We start from the raw sequence: 18,138 nt of genomic DNA, 5'->3' as shown, positions 1-18,138 counted from the left end.
TACAGTAAGATATCTGGAAAACCCCAGGTCCTGAGCATTCTAGATAACAGGTCCCATACCTGTATGTGCTAGATACAGCATAAACACCATAAGGGTGAGTTTATGCCATTCTTGAATTATGCTTGTCTTCATTAAAAATACTTTTGCCCACTGGTTTTTATATAACATTTCAACTTTTAAAGCGTGTATGCTCAGTAATAGTACCGTGTGTATGTTAGATATTCAGCCTGTAAACAGTTGTAAGACTAGGTACTATAAACAGATGGTTGGCCACCTACAACCACAACCTCAACTGCACCACAGTAAAATGGATGCACAATTTAGAATTTAAGCCATTCATAAAAGCTACTTGTGCCTATACAGGCTGCCTGTACTTACCCTTGCAGAAAACACTAATGCACCTGCACAGGCTGCTCTGGTGAAATTTTTTTCATGCATTGATATAACAGAACCCTGGAATTACTGCAAGTCTGGAAGCAGTAATTCCAGTCCATTAAAAAAAACACAAATGGCACTGTAATTTTGTAATTGCACCAAGCGAACTGCATGTTAATGCTGTTATTAACTCCTTTGCACAATACGCTGCATTCATAAATGAGCCTTAAAGTCTCTTGTGTAATTCAGCATTATTATTTCAGGTGCGAATTTCAGGGTAGAATTTGAGCACCAACTTAAAGCCATACCTCCCAACATTTTGGAAATAGAAATAGGGACAAAAAGATTTGCTGTTCAAAGAAACCATGCCCATTTTTGTGGCCACACCCCTAATTACCATGTTCATTTTACAAAACTTGGCAGGCTATGAAATTTTGAACACACTATTATATCAGGTGTGAATTTCAGGGTAGACTTTCAGAGCAACCTCAAAGCAAATTTACTACTAGAGTCATACCTCCCAACATTTTGGAAATAGTTAGAGGGACATGCCCGTTTTTGTGGCCACACCCCCTAATTACCATGTTCATTTTACAAAATTTGGCAGGCTATGAAAGTTTGAACACTTTCTGTGGATTTTATGTGTTATTACAGTTTTGTTAATGATGGTGAATTTCCCTTTAAGCTGCAAGTCCCAGTTTCCCCAAGAGACCTGCTTATCTTAAAATTGTTACAACTGCTTCTTTGCTTATCTTAAATTGTAACAAAAGTATCTAAGTGCACTTGCCATGTATTCTGGGCTCCCTGCCAAAAGCCAATTACTTTTTAAAAGCTTTGTATCTTTTTCTGGCTGTTCAGTGCAGAAGATCAAAGTTAAAGTCAGGACATTTCAGTAACAATCCTGGACTGCGAGTTGAGCTGTCAAAACCCGGACTGTCCCGTGAAAGACAGGACAGTTGGGAGGTATGCTAGAACACATGGCCCAAGTGTTTTCAACAAAACAGCAATGATAAGTCAAATGTAATGGAGGCAGATTTATTGCCCCACAGGTGAATAAAATGTTGATAAGAATGATCTAGTTCAGATTCATGATAGGATAATATGGAAAGAAAAAGCTCCTTCAAATTTCACTGAAAATGTATAATGGGTTCAAAATGCCAAGGCTCTCACTGGCTTCTTTGTTTAAACAACCAGCCATGACCCATGCTGGTGTCAGATGCAACCACTTGTTTCCTATTTGCAAAAGTTTCCCTTCTGAATGCAGGCTATTAGTTATGTCAGACAACACTAGGACAAAGTCAGCAGTAAACTGAGGGTATACACACCATCTGAAAAGAATGTATAAAGACAAAGGGGGGATTATCTTCACAAGAGCTGAAGTGTGTACATAGCATGTAAACAAGAAGAGAGTCCCTATATCAAGGAGCAACTATGTCCTACTAAAGGTAAAATTGTGAAGAATGCTGTTTGATACAATTAAAGTATGTGTATAGAAAATGGATCCGCACACACTCTGGTTAATGCAGTCGGGGAGTATCACCCTTCATTTAGCCACCAAACATTCTCAATACTCCCCGACTGCATTAACCAGAGTGTGTGCGGATCTGTTTTCTATACACATACGTTGCTAAGGGACCCGGCCGGGTCAACGGAAGAAACGCACCACCAACCGCAGGATTGGTGAACTACAGGTGTGCGGTGGGAGAGATTACATTGATATAATTAAAGGGCATGTATAGGTATGAAACGTTTCTGATTTTGTTACTACAGACAAAATAAGCTATTCATTATATTTTCTGCACTAGTTTTAAATTTAATTTGTATCAAGTGCATGTGAAACAGGAATGAGCTCCAATCCTGGCAAATGGGAGTCAGCAACCCTCTTGTCTACTGACCAAACAGCCAATGTAGATCACAACATACCTTTCTAGGTCAGTAGTGACAGAAAACACCTACGGTACTTTCCTATTTTATTAAATAGCGCTAGTCCATTGACTGTGCACCATTATCTTACTTTTGGCAAAGTTTCCAGTAACCCATTAAATACAGGCTATAAAACTGTAAAAACATAAACCCATGTAATTTGCATGCTGATACCTTAGGTTGCAACCAGATAATACTGTTCATCATTTTGGTTATTTTCTTGCATGACAATGAACTATGTGAAATCACATCAGTTTTTATTCCAGCAGGTGACTGTGGGTTACAAGAGCTGGAGCAAACGCTGCACTGCTGTAGAGACCAGAAATTCCCAACCTCAAATCGATTCAAATTAATTAGTTTAATTTCATAAAGAAGTTCTCTCCTACAAATCAAGATTCCAGACTACTGGTTCAAGTTTAAAGGGGAAATGAAAATTTAATATAAGCTTCATCATACTGAAATAATAAAATTTCGAAGTACAATCAATTAAAAAGTCTGTACTGTTTCTGAAATAATCAAGTGCATCTTCACTATTCCTCCCTCAGCATCTGTTTCTCTTCATTCTCTCTTCATGAAGGAGTTGGGTGTCAGATAATCAGACAGTTAGATCCAATATATCTTACAGGGGGCTTATTTTGCCTAGAAGATGCACAGTATTAGAGCTCACTTTATTAAAATCACCAGTCATCATGTCTCTCTACATGCAAAATTTGTGCAAAGGGCAGTTATTTGTTAGATTTTGTTTGTACTGGAATAAGTTATTTGAGCGAGCTCTAATAGATTTGCTAGGAAATGACCCCCCTCCTTTAAGATATATTGGATCTAACTGTTAATGAATATCTGACACCTATCTCCTGCATGAAGACAGAATGAAAAGAAACAGATGCAGAGAGAGGGCTAGTGAAGATAAACTTAATTATTTCAGATTTAATTGATACTATTTAGAAAGTTTCTTATTTCAGTATTTCAGTATGAGAAATTTCATTTCTCGCTCTGGGTCGACACAATGCCATAAATCTATATGTCTTTGAAATGAAAAATGAGCAGTAGATATGTAGTCCTGGGTAATTCAAAATTGCTAAGTATTGACATCTGATAGATTTGTGTATGTGCTGACATCAGCAAATTAGCTAAGTGAGTGGGAGACAGGAAGCATTTTAACCTCCTGAGGTGAGAGAAATGCCAGTTTGGCTTAACAATCAGGCCTCACCCGCTAATATGCCCTGACATCCAAGAGTTCCATTATAAGAAACATCTGTATAAGCACATTTTGTTCTGGAAGCATTAGAAAATACATTATGTATTAACAGCTGCTATTATTCTTAGCCGTCTATAGCAAAGAATGTTTATCAACTTTCCCTTTAAATTAAGCTATTCAAAATCTCTGTTCATATAATCACAGAGCTAGAGGAAGCATTCGAGGAGCTCTACTGGACCACCCAGCAGGAAGAAGTGTTAGAATCAGATTCGCTTGCAGCTATTTAACAGATTCGATAATTCTTTTCAGTTATCCATTAAAGGAGAAGGAAAGCTACGGAGGCATTTTATTGCCAATAGCTGCAATAGTGCAAGCTAGAATGCTATATTTATTCTGTAAAATGTTTTACCAGTAAAAAGCTCTAGAAGCTCTCTGTTTGTTTAGGATAGCAGCTGCAGTATTAGCTTGGTGTGACATCACTTCCTGCCTGAGTCTCTCCCTGCTCACTTATAGCTCGGGGTTCAAATTACAGCAGCAAAGGGGGGGGGGAAGATGAGCAAACTGAGCATGCTCACGCCCGGGCCAAGGAGGTTTAAGGTGAAGGCAGGAAGTCTGATACAGAAGCCCATGTTTACACAATAGAAGGAAAGAAATGCAGTGTTTCTTTTGACAGAAGACCAGCATTACTTTGAGGGTTTACTAGTATATTTACCGTAGGTGGACCTTTCTGATAAGGCTTACTTAGTTTTAACCTTTTCTTCTCCTTTAAGGACATTGGAATTAGAATAGAATGTTAAAATAGGGATGTCTGTAAATGTAGTTTACAAGTGAACATCTCCTTCAAAGTCTCAATTGTCCCAGGTTTAGTTTCAGCTTCACCTTGGGAAAGATTGCAAGCTGTATGGGCCTGAGATCCATAGCACCCATGGAACCTTTTGTACCTATTAGTATTATTAGAAATTAAACATATTTTAGTGTAACACATTGAACTATGTACTGTATACTTCAATACATCAGCATCTAACTACCAACACATACTTATACACATACTTCCAATCAAACCACATGGACCATATAAAAATAGCTGGTCTATGAGTTCTATAGATATACAAACTGTTAGGATCTCAAATCTGGACGTGGTTTAGCTATGGCAATAGTACAGCCTTAATGTCTTTTGTATAACTGGGACGCCTACCCTGTGTTGCAGCTATGCAGGTTGTATAGATTGGACAGGAAAATGAAACCTGTCTGATCGATATCTAGAGACTACATGTAGTTTATCTAGAGCACCATGGAACATTTGCAATATACAATAACACTTCCTAGTGAAAACCACTTACGAAGATCTGGTATCTGAAAGAAAATGTAACTTAATCCTTTAATGACTCGCAAAGTCACACTATGTACTCAATCATAGTATGTAATAACTTTAGAACATTTCCTGTGCATATTATGTTACTCCTGAGTTCAATTTTTATCTGAGGTTTTAATTGGCATTTTAGCTTAACTAGAAGTATTAGAATGAAGTGAACCTTCATTATATTATAAACTGACCACTAGGGTTGCCAGCTTCTGTGGAGTTGCAGACTGGGCTGGGGGCAGGCCTGATGATATCAGAGGCGGTCCCAGTGATGTCACAGGGTGGGGCAGTAGTTGGTCTGGGAAGCGTGCCCGTTATGACATGGCAATCACTGATTTATTGTAAAGCCCTGTCTGGATTTTCTAATTTGGAAATCCAAGGAGGCAGTTTTCACACAGACAGCCCTCCTGAACACGGGCTGTCCGGGTGAAAACAGGTGCCAACCCTATTGACCACTCTGGTGCCAGATGCTAGTACTGTATTTGTGCTTTGTGTGCTTGTAGCAAAAATTCACCAATATTAATTTCACTTTTCTAACCATATGTGCAGAGATTTTTAAAAATTAAAAATGTTAGCAGGTTCTCTTAACCAAGCCGGCCACACAATGGGCAACCAAACACCCTCTCAAATACCCAACTGACCCACTAGCTGCATTGATAGTGAGTGTACAAGGGGCCACACATGGTATAGTTGCCTTCCTATTGTTCCCATTGTTGTGCAGAGTGAACAAATGATTAGAACGGCAGGAACTGAAGAGGAATTATAGATCTTCTTCACTTTCTCAACTGCCACTGCACCATGAATTCCACCATGAACCGGGCGACATTGTACATGGAAAGATAACATTTTCTAAATTGCCTGATACCAGAACAGAGCAATATCAATAGTACATCAATAACTTAGCAGAGCACCATAATCATACAAATAATCATGGCAGGTATAAGCCTAGCTTTAGTTTCATCTAGTAGTAGCAATAGTAGTAGTAATACCAGTCTAAATCATTATTAAATCAACAGAAGGACCAAACAAAATGTCCTTAACTGCTTACCTGTTGACCATCCCTGGTTTAAGTCCACTAGGAATAAAGAGGTTATTCTCTATTGCAAATATAAAAACTGAGCTGCACTTATCAAAGATATGTCACCGATATAAACAGCAGTTCAAACAAAGTAATTCCTTTACTAGTGACTTCAGCGCTGACTGATTCAGAAAAGACTAGGTTCTAGTTCAATAGAGTTACAGTTCTTTAAAGCCATCCAATTAATTGAAAAAAAAGCAGAGCAAGCAAAGTAATTAATTTAGCTTCAGCTCTTATATTTTGTATATCACAGCAGCTAGTTGATATGTGGCTAATTGAATGTTTTTCTCCCCTAAAGCAACTTCTGTTTTATTAATTTAAAAAATCCTCTCCATATGGAAGGAACAGATATACATTTGTGCCTTTCATTATTTCCCCCATGATGTTGTAACAATCTTGGTGCACTAAACAATCAAATCACTACAGGTATGGGACCGGTTACCCTGAAACCCGTTATCCAGAATCTCTGAATTACGGGAAGGCCATCTCTGATAGACTCCATTTTATCCAAATAATTCAAAATTTTAAAAAACAATTTAAATTTCTCTGTAATAATAAAACAGTAGCTTTTACTTGATCCAAACTAACATATAATTAATCCTTATTGGAGGCAAAACAAATGTATTGGGTTTATTTAACATTTAAATTATTTTTTAGTAATCTTGGTGCACTAACAAATCAAAGCACTGTTTTTACAAGATTTGTATTTAACTAAGTATTTTGTATTCCTCCAAACTGAAACCAGTTAAAGGGTAACATAATAAAAGATACTAAGTGGGGCTCATTTATGAACACTGGGCAAATCTGCGTCTTGGCAGTAACCCATAATGGTTACTTTTGGTTTTTTATTCATTTTGTTTCAGCAAGCTGTAGGTAGAACAATGGAAGCAAACATCTAATTGCTGTATGTTACTGCCCAGGTGCAAATTAGCCCAGTTTTTATAAATGACTCCCAGTATGTTTGCCCAAGTGCAGTAACCCTTAGCAACTGGTAGCATTTAGTGGTCATATGGTTGCTACAGGTTACTGCACCTATGCAAATGTAGTGCCTATTATAATATAAGAGGACACATGTTAAGTGACATTTAAGATATGGAAAATCATAGGCAGCCCCTTTTGTTCACAAATGATTTATTTTTGACATTAGTGCTCAAATGTGATTACCATATACTCGAGTATAAGCCGAGTTTTTCAGCCCCCAAAATATGCTGAAAAATGCTACCTCGGCTTATACTTGGGGTAAAGCGCAAGAATAGTCGCCGGCGCCTAAGAATAGTCGCCGGCGTCCAAGAATAGTCTCCAAGAATATTCGCCGGCGTCCAAGAATGGTCGCCGGCATCCAAAAACGAGACGCAGCACCTCCAATGGGAGCAGAAACCCTCGATTTTTTGATTGAAACTTACCAGAAGCTGCTGCATTTCTCACCCTAGGCTTATACTCGAGTCAATAAGCTTTCTCAGTTTTTGGAGGTAAAATTAGCTACCTCGGCTTATACTCGGGACGGCTTATACTCGAGTATATACAGTATGCAAACCTATGTTCACATTCCATTTGCTATTCAGATAATTCTCTTTTGGATGTCACATGAGGGATTCTGGAACATTTACTTGAGGTTTCCATTTCAAATTACTTAAACAAATTTAATCAAAGCTATAGCCAAATATTAGCATTTTAATGTTAAATGCGGCAAGACATATTTCATGTACTTTAACTTGGATGTCAGCACCTGTTTTAATCACCATTTCACAGGCCCGCCATTAGAAATCACAGGGCTCGTACAACAAAATTTTCCCCCACCCCAGATTAAAGACCACACAGACATCAGTGCTAAAAACAGTAACCCCCCACACACACATTCAACAAAAAACACTGTACATGTTGTGTGCATTACTCCCTTTATCACAGGCAACAAATGTATGTATTAACCTGTAAAACACAAAATTACACAACATTACATGTTTTCCAGTAAACAAGGTGGCACCATCTAGGTTAGTGCTATCCAACTGGTGGCCCGTGGGCCCCATCGTATGCCCCCCCCAATTAAATTCATAGGTACAAGAAACAACCAATAGGAATTCATAGACAATGTAGAATGCATTACTTAGATTAACTAGCACCTGCATTGTCTACAACTCACATTCAAACAGTAAAATCCTGCATTGTTCACACCTGTAACATCTGTATTGTTCACACCCCTAAAGCCTTGTACTGTTCACACCTGAGACCCAGACTGAAAGTGCCCACATTGTTCACCTGTTCATACCTCATACAAACTGCAGACGGGGCACCATCACAGTATGTAGCACAGTATGATTATCTTGATAGGTTTCCCTGTCTCCTGCTGTATTTTGCCTTCCTATGCTCCCTGTGTGTGCCATATTCTGCCTACCCTATGCTCCTTGTGTGTGCCATACTCTGCCTTCTTATGCTCACTGTGTGCCATATTCTGCTGCCCTATGCTCCCTGTATCTTCCATACTCTGCCTGCCCTATGCTCCCTGTGTGTGCCATACTCTGCCTGCCCTATGCTCCATGTGTGACATATGCTGCCTTCCTCTGCTCCCTGTGTGTGCCATACTCTGCCTTCCTATGATCCCTGCGTGTGCCATACTCTGCCTGCCCTATGCTCCCTGTGTGTGCCATACTCTGCCTTCCTATGCTCCCTGTGTGTGCCATACTCTGCCTTCCTATGCTCCCTGTGTATGCCATACTCTGCCTGCCCTATGCTTCCTGTGTGTGCCATACTCTGCAAGCCCTATGCTCACTGTGTGCCATACTCTGCTTGCCCTATGCTCCGTGTGTGTGCCAAACTCTGCCTGCCCTATGCTCCCTGTGTGTGCCATAATCAGCCTTCCTATGCTCTCTGTGTGTGCCATACTCTGCTTGCCCTAAGCTCCCTGTGTGTGCCACATTCTGCCTTCCTCTGCGTGCCATACTCTACTTGCCCTATGCTCCCTGTGTGTGCCATACCTTACTTGCCCTATGATCCCTGTATGTGCCATACTCTGCTTGCCCTATGCTTCTTCCGCCGTAGCAGTGGGGGCTGGGGGTCCGGAGAGGGGCCCCTGGACAGCAGCCACGGTGGGCCCCAGGCCCCCCCAGTCCAACCCTGCATACTCAGCTTACCCTGTGTTCCTTGTGTGCCCTACTATGCCTGTTCTACGCTACCTGTGGGATGTGAGCCCAGTAGGGTTTGTTTTGAAGTCTTGTAGGCATTTGGAAATTGTAGTTAGGGAGCCCTAAGGTGTTTTATTATGTGCTGTGGGTTGTCGAGTGATATCCCTGCCATTATTGGCCCTCCAACACGTAGGCCAGAAGATTTCGGCCATCAGTACCACAGAAGTTGACCAGCATTGATCTAGTCTATCTATATCTATATAACTATAGAATGAAAAAATGTTTTGAAAATAATATTTCCATAGAACTGCAAAGAAATTGAAAACTAGCATCAAAAGTAAACCCTGTTAAGTCTACTCACTGCTTCAACATTTGAGATAGAATGTGCATCATCAGATATTGGCACACGCTATAATACAAGGAAAGCCACTTAATATTCAGCAGTTATCTTCTCAGCAGCCCCACACTGTAGGCCTTTGTTTTCTGTAAATAAGCCTCTCAGTGCGATACCTAGATAAAATGTGAACTATGCTTTGTTGAATCACTCCAACTCCAAAGTTACACAGTAGCATCTGGCCCGTGAGTGGGTTGATCCATACTCCTTCAGACATTTTTTGGGAACTGACAATGTGCCAAGAGCATTATAATAACTGCTGATGATTTTTAAACCATATACCGTTAATAAATCTGGCCTGTATTGCAGCAAACTTCAACTGCAGTAACAAAGCAGTCAATAATCTTTCCATAATTTGTTCTTGCTGCAGCATCAGAATTCAGGATCATCATCCAAGTTGGAATAAATAAAACATTAAGAAGAGGTAACAACAAACACAGACGCACAACCTTAGAGCAGGAGTACTTCAATGCAGCCTAGAAGAGTATGCAAAAGCACTGTTATTACTGAAAGAGAAGTACCCAGAAATTGCAGAGTCAAACTTAAAGGAACAGTAAAACAGTAAAATGAAAGTGTTTTAAAGGAATGACAATATACAGTACTATTGCCCTGCACTGGTAAAATTGGTGTGTTTGCTTCAGAAACACTACAATCGTTTATACAAACAAGCTGCTGTGTAGCCATTGGGGCAGCCATTCAAGAACAGGATACATAGTAGATGACAGATAAGTTCTTTAGAATCCCATTGTATGCTACAGAGCTTATCTGTTATCTGCTGTGTATCCTGTGCCTTTTCTCCAGCTTGAATGGCTGCCCCCATGGCTACACAGCAGCCTGTTATACAAACTATTCTGAAGAAAAATCACATCAGGTTTACCAATGCAGCGCAACTTAATATTAGACAAATCAAATAGAAGAGCAGGAGCGCTCCAACCCCCTGCACCGAACCCTCCGCTTAGCAATACTTCTCCAAAAACAGAAATAGACAATACAGTGCAACAATATGTTACATTTTCATTTACTTTAAAATTTTCTGGTGTTACTGTTTTCAATATAAAGGCCAATACCACAGGAAACTAGGGATGTACCGAATCCAGGATTTGGTTTGGGATTCGGCCTTTTTCAGCAGGATTCGTATTTGCCCGAATCCTTCTGCCCTGCCGCACCAAATCCGAATTCGCATATGCAAATTAGTGCAGGGAGGAAAATTGCGTGACTTTTTGTCACAAAACAAGGAAGACAAAATTGTTTTCCCCAAACGAAAGATTCGGGGATTCAGCCGAATCCAAAATAGTGGATTCAGTGCATCCCTACAGGAATCACAGCTTCCATGCTGTAACAGTGACATACGAACTAAGAGAATACTTGCAAACCACTGAGATCTGAAGAAGCAAACAAGCTATCCATTTTATTTATTTATGGGCAATTATAAATCATGTATTGTACTGAAATAGACATTAAATGGGTTGTTTACCTTACAAAAATAGTACACCACAAATAATAATGGTTTTCAAGTGCCTTTGATTTTTCTAATTTTTTAACCATTTTTGTAAAATTTGCAGTGTAAATATTGATTTGTTTCCCCTCTGTTTCCCAGAAGCAGAACAAAAAGCCAGGTTGCCAACAGGACACTGACTCAGCTTTTTGCCAGGTTAACCCACAAGGCACTACTGAACAGAGACCTAAATACTGTTAAAGGAACAGTAACACCAAAAAAATTAAAGTGTTTAAAAGGAATGACAATATAATGTATCGTTGCTCTGCACTAGTGAAACTGGTGTGTTTGCTTCAAAAACACTACTATAGTTTATATAAACAAGCTGCTGTGAAGCCATGGGGGCAGCCATTCAAGCACAGGATACACAGCTGATAATAGATAAGTTCTGAAGAATCCCATTGTATACTACAGATCTTATCTCTTATCTGCTGTGTATCATGTGCCTTTACTCCCTTTTCAGCTTTGAATGGCTGCCCCCATGGATATACAGCAGCTTGTCTATATAAACTATTGTAGAGTTTCTGAAGTAAATACATCAGTGTTGCCAGTGCAGGGCAACACCACAGTATATTGTCATTATTTTAAAACTCTTTCAGTTTTTGCTGTTACTGTTCCTTTATCTAGCAGAGACGTCCATCCGGCACCTAGCCAGCTGTTAACCAATCAATGAATATTCTGCCTTGATGGATAATAAGAGTAGATAACAACAGTAAAATATATCAATAATGGGTTCCCATGCAGGCTGGCTAGTCTTGGGTATATGCAAAAGAAAATGCAAACAGTGAGACAGCAACTGAAAGTATCACCTCTGGCTGATAAAACTAAATACTGATCGGGAGGAGGAATTCTAATCTAGGTTTCCTATGAATAGTGGGTATGTCAGATGCCAACGTCATTCAGATACTTTCTGAAGCCAAGAAACTGTGAGTGTGTTAACCCCTCAGTTGCTTTGGACTTTCCAACAAGGGGTCGTCAATGTTAGTCCAGGAGTGAATTAACAGACACGCTATAAATCATATGACTGATGTGCTTGTATCAATACCAATTACAAGGTAAAAAGAGCCTGTGCTGTCCCTGTGGCAGTTATTCACACCAAAGCAGCCTCGCTTGTTTAGCACACTGACATAACAAGTACATTCTACAAGTGGCAATTTCCTACAGTGTGTTGGTGAAGCACCCAGTGCAGAGAAAGAGCAGGGAAAGCTCAGCACCCAGCTGCATTATTACCCACAGTACACTGGGATAAACTGATTGCTGCAGGCTAATCAAGTAATCCTGCCCTAACATAAGCATGATTTTATTATAGGATTTATCTCTATATTCTCTCCCCTACTAATCAGGGAGATGGACTGACTATTTTGTAACTGCGGTGTGCACATAATCCTTTGTCACTCTCCTCTCCATCTCTGCCAGAGATCTACACATGACATTGCATATATTTCCCGTGCCATCAAATGGGAAAAAAAGATCCTATTTCTGGATACAGTGTCAGGCTGCATTTCCTGTTATTTTTCCAATATATGAAATTAAGGCCCAGACAACAGATTAAAGTTTTAATTGTAATTTACTTGTAACTCATATATTATTGTTTTCTGTATTATAAAAAAAACCTATATTTTTAGCAAGTTTCTTCTGAAAATCCCAACCAGCCACACCCATTTCTGAAAAATAAGTAGCATCCTTGTAAACATATCGAGCAGCCACCTAATGGGCACTTTCATTAAAAATGCATGAAGCCTCCTGTCTACTTTCACTTCCACACTCCCATGAATCTCCTCCAACTGCTTTTATAAATCCCTCCCCATACAATATATTTACTTCTTCAGAACTAGTTTTGTACCTTATGCTGCTAATATAATGCATCAAAAATGTATGGTGCTTTGCATCCTCTGTCTGTGGTCCTTTCTTTTTATCCCCTTCCAAATCAACACTTATCACCCCTAAATATAATGACATAGCGACAACCCGTCACATTGCTACTGTGTATTACATACACATCAGTATAGGTATGGGATCTGTTATCCGGAAAACCATAATCCAGAGAGCTCCGAATTACGGAAAGGCCATCTCCCATAGAGTCAATAATAATCAAATCATCCGCATTTTTAAAAATAATTTCCTTTTTCTCTGTAATAATAATAATAATAATAATAATAATAAAACAGTATATTGTACTTAATCCACAAATATAATTAATCCTTACCAGTTTATTTGGTTTATTTAATGTTTACAAGATTTTCTAGTACACTTAAGGTATGAAGATCCAAATTGCGGAAAGAGCCATTATCCAGAAAACGTCAGGCCCCAAGCATTCCGGATAACAGGTACCATACCTGTACACACATTAGTTCTGCACTTCTTTTGTATATACATGTATGGGAGCTATTATCTGTAAAGTCATGATATGGAAATGCCATTCTTGTTTTTTGTCTTGCTATAATAAGCAAACTACTTTTTCATAATAGTATATAAGCAGAAATCATAAATCCACGCTGGTGGCAAAACAATCCTGTTGTCTTTTCTTAGCAGCTGTAAAGTATGGTGCTCCAGATTATGGAAAGACCCCTTATCCACAAAACCCCAGATCGCAGATAATAGATTCCATACTTGTATATATAAGATCACTCTGAATAATTGCTGAATGACTCTATTACAGAATTGACCAAAGCTGTAAAGGCCATTTTAGAAATCATGACAGCCTTGGGGTGGATGGGATAGTAAATAAAGTGACAATGAATTGTCAGAAATGGGTGTGGCTGCATTGCACTGCTGGGAATGGATACAGTAATGAGAACTGCACCTTGTCAGAGTACGAGAAATCGTTGTTATAGATACAATTTAGAATCGCTCTCGCATTGCCCATATTATTAAAGGGTACAGAAAACAGAGCAGGAGTCACAACAATCTACATGAAAAGATAGAGGCAGCTATAACTATATGTGTATGGCACATGCCCTGTTGTACTTGTGTACTCAGTGCCACTGGTATAACTGGCTGTGTAGCAAAGAATCGTGCAGCTGTTGCACTAGAGCATCCCTGTGTGCCAGTGTGGCTGGGGCTATTGGGAGTGGCGGCTGAGATTCATCTGAGGGACAAGCAGACTGGATTGATTCAAGTCTGGAACGAGGGAGCGTATTGCTGCCAGCCACTTGCTAATAAAGAGTTAATATGGCAAAGCAGAGTTGTGGGGCCCCTGGAGGAGTTTCAAACATGCAAAGCAGCACTTGCTTCCCTCCCAGAGCTCACCCTCACATACAGCTGCAGCAGAGACTTCGCTAGTTCCCCAGCCCACCCCGCAGCGTTTCACTTACAGATGCCTGGGACTCAATCCAGCAGCTACACAGCGACAACAGCACAAACTGGCCGACAACGACGCGATACACAAGTCACCGAAGCTCCCTGTATGTACTGACCCATGTGCTGCTGAAGCTGTGCTACTGCCCCAATAGACCCGCCCTACACAATCAGCGGTGATGTCACGTCACAGCGCAAAAGCCAATCAGTGAAGCGCAAGCATCTTCGGCCGCGCCTCTCATGTTTTTGACAGGTGCTGGTTTATACATCTCCGCTCCTGAAGCAAATCCCTCCGCAGCGGCGAGGTCACATAGAGCATCGATCTGTTGCGTGGAAGGTGGCGCTTTACAAGTGGGGAAGTACTGAGAGGGATGGGATCATGTGCTAGTGCCTAATGGAGATGTGTCCCAAGGTAAAGCGTCATATTGATTTAATAAAAAGAAGAGAACGAGGTCAAAACAATATCAAAATGGGACCAAAGGGACGTCAAGTTCCGTCCGTAATAGTCTGCACATCTTCTTGTAGCGGATAAACTGGCAAATAAATTGGCATTTTTTCTGGCCCCCTGGCCCAGGAGGTATAGGGGCCCTATCAGGCCATAATTGATATACAGCTTCAATAACTATTGGTAAAGGGGTATTAGTGACAGAGAGGTGAGTGTGGGGGTAACTAAGCAGAATGAGAAGGGAAAGGGTAAAAGAGGACAGCGAATAGAGTGAGGCCATGGATAGGTGGGGGATTCCGTGGAGCGGGGGGGCAAGAAGAAACTGTAGGGGTTAATGTGCTTTGTGGCAAATGCACTGAGAGAATGGTTGTAGGCAAAACCCACCGCCAACCTGTACCAATAAGATTCAATAATGAATGTAGTTACACAGCTATACACAGGTTCATTTATAGTTCTATAACACACACAGGGTTTGTCAGACCTTCTTAAAACACAGTTGCCCTTACACACTCATTAACACAAACAGTAAATTTACACACAGACAGGCCCGGATTTGTGGAAAGGCCACCTAGGCCCGGGCCTAGGGTGGCAGACTTTTAGGGGGGCGGCATGCTGCCCAACCACACCCACATTGGTTCAAAAACACTGGGTATGCGCTGGAGATACAATAATTTTTCAAATCCCCATTGTTCCGGTCCAGATGATGAAAATTTGCATGAATAAAGGGGAGGGGACAGGGGCGACAAACGGCAGTGGGCCTAGGGGTGCCCAGTATGTAAATCCGGCCCTGCACACAGACACATACCTCCCAACATTTTTGAAGTAAAAAGAGGGACAAAAATTTTTTTCCCGCATTTAGCGCAGCAATTTTTTGACCACACCCCTTCCTGTGGCCACACCCCCTAATTACCATGTTTGTTTTACAAAATTTGGCAGGTTATGAAAGTTTGAAAATATTTCTCCTTATCTAAACTGTGTTTTTGTGTCTCAAAATTGTTACAAAGTATCTTATTTGCACCTGTTACCTGTTCTGGGCTCTCTGCTAAAAGCCAATTAATTGAGAAACTTTGTTTCTTTTTCTGGCTGTTCAGTGCAGAGAAAAGAGGGACAAATCCAGTACAAATGAGGGACTGTGGGTTGAGCTGTCAAAAGAGGGACTGTCCTTCCGAAAAAGGGACTGTTGGGAGGTATGCAGACATAGATACACACAATGACACACACATTCACTGGCATTCACACTCTAAGCTTAACACAACAGATTCACACTCATCTGCCCTGTGAAAGAAGCTGCTTCATCAGGAGGAGATTCTCTATTGATGGATGCCCATGATAACAATAATAGCACAGCTGTAATGCTTCTATAGTAGTAACAGTATAGCATTAAACTAAGTTATAGTGTCCCTTTATTACAGTGGCATTTTTTGTTGCAGCTAATTCTAAGCAACTTTTTCAGTCTTATAGTTTTTGCGTTATTTGCCTTCTTCTGACACTTTCTGGCTTTTAGATGGGGGTCATTTGTAAGGCTACAAATGATTGTTATTTCTACTTTTTATTCCTCATCTTTCTATTCATGCCCTCTCCTATTCATATTCCAGTCTCTTATTCAAATCAATGCACGATTGCTAGGGTAATTTGGACCCTAGCAACCAGATTGCTGAAATTGCAAACTGGAGAGCTGCTGAATAAAATGAAGGCCAGTTACAAATTGTCTCAGAATATCACCCTCTATATCATACTAAAAATTAACTCAAAGGTGAACAACCCCTTTAAGTATATTATTAAGAGTTACTCACAGTTTCTTCTTCATCAAGGCTTCACTTTATCGCAGTTCTTTGCATGCAGACTTGCAGTTCCCAAATGTATAACTTTCCATTTACCTACATTGACTCACTAGATGTTTAGATGCTCAAACCTACATCAGTTTAGTAAGGATGAAATATTTCTGGTAATCTACAAATTCTGTTTTTCTAATATTTAATTTGGAAAATATACCTCTGCCAAATATGGTAGATGTTGGGTGTAAATAACTAATCAAAGTATGGAAACGTATGTGTTTGTGTACATGTGATTACAAGTTCACCTGTTCAGTTCAGCAGTACCACAGTTTGTTTGAGTGTTGGTAGAATACAGAATAAAGTATTGACAAAAAAAGGTTTAGAAGACATAAGAGTGGGAGAAAGGGATGGCAAAGAAGGAGGACATAAAAAAAGAAATATAAGCAGGGCCCTCATTTATTACATTATTATTATTATTATTATCATTATTATTATTATTATATTATTATTATAAATAATAAATATAAACATATTCCACATTGCTCTGTACTAGATGGGTGTATTCATCAAACATGCAGATTACATGGAAATAGTGATAGATACAGGCAGTAAGGAGTGCCCTGCTACACAAAATCTGCTATAATTTTCCCCACAATGTGGTAAGTTAAAAAATACATGTACCTGCTGAAGATGAACTAATCATATTCTGTTTATGGGGCTTATTTACTGAAGTGGCATTTTGTATTTTCACGTAAAATGTTTTTACACCATTGTGAGTGCAATGTGCTAAATTTCTGGTGGGATAAATACTGTGCATAATTACGCCAGTATTTTTTTCTCATACAATTGTAATAGATTATAATGCTAATACATATGTAGGATATTAGCATGAGGTATATGATATAGATAAAGAGATGCTAAAGTGGCTTCTGTTTTATTTATACAGGTATGGAACCCGTTATCCAGAATGCTTCCGTAATATGGATCTTCATACCTTAAGTCTACTAGAAAATCATGTAAACGATAAACAAACCCAATAGGCTGGTTTTGCTTCCAATAAGGATTAATTATATCTTAGTTTTGGATCAAGTAAAAGGATGCTTTATTATTACAGAGAAAAAGGTAATTTTTAATTATTTGGATAAAATGAACTCTATGGATAAAAGGTTTCCAGATAATGGATCCCATACCTGTAATAATAATTTGCCAGCCTTGGTGTGAAGTTACATTCACACTTTTGATAAAATTGGCATAGTTTGCAGTGGCGTAACTACACAATGTATGCAAATATAGCAGAGGTATGTGACCTGTTATCCAGAATGCTCAGAACCTAGGGCTTTCCGGATAACAGATCTTTCCATAATTTGGATCTTCATACCTTAAAGGGATACTGTCATGGGAAAAAAAAAATTCAAAATGAATCAGTTAATAGTGCTGCTCCAGCAGAATTCTGCACTGAAATCCATTTCTCAAAAGAGCAAACAGATTTTTTTATATTCAATTTTGAAATCTGACATGGGGCTAGACAAATTGTCAATTTCCCAGCTGCCCCATGTCATGTGACTTGTGCTCTGATAAACTTCAATCACTGTTTACTGCTGTACTGCAAGTTGGAGTGATTATCACCCCATCCCTTTTTCCCCCCAGCAGCCAAACAAAAGAACAATGGGAAGGTAACCAGA

The 18,138-nt window shown here is 39.6% G+C and overlaps 1 protein-coding gene across 1 annotated transcript in view; it reads right to left on the bottom strand.

Moving 5' to 3' along the window:
• Positions 1-14,346, bottom strand: part of LOC108706710 (ankyrin-2) — a 270,308-nt gene extending 255,962 nt beyond the window's left edge. The window contains exon 1 of the mRNA XM_041579614.1: positions 14,254-14,346. The gene's annotated coding sequence lies outside the window, so the exon portion shown is untranslated. The remainder of the gene's footprint in view (positions 1-14,253) is intronic.
• Positions 14,347-18,138: the final 3,792 nt, after the last annotated feature.

This window comes from Xenopus laevis, chromosome 1S, assembly GCF_017654675.1.
Source record: "Xenopus laevis strain J_2021 chromosome 1S, Xenopus_laevis_v10.1, whole genome shotgun sequence".
In the NCBI taxonomy this organism is placed as follows: domain Eukaryota; kingdom Metazoa; phylum Chordata; class Amphibia; order Anura; family Pipidae; genus Xenopus; species Xenopus laevis.
This window is presented reverse-complemented; position numbering and strand designations above follow the sequence as displayed.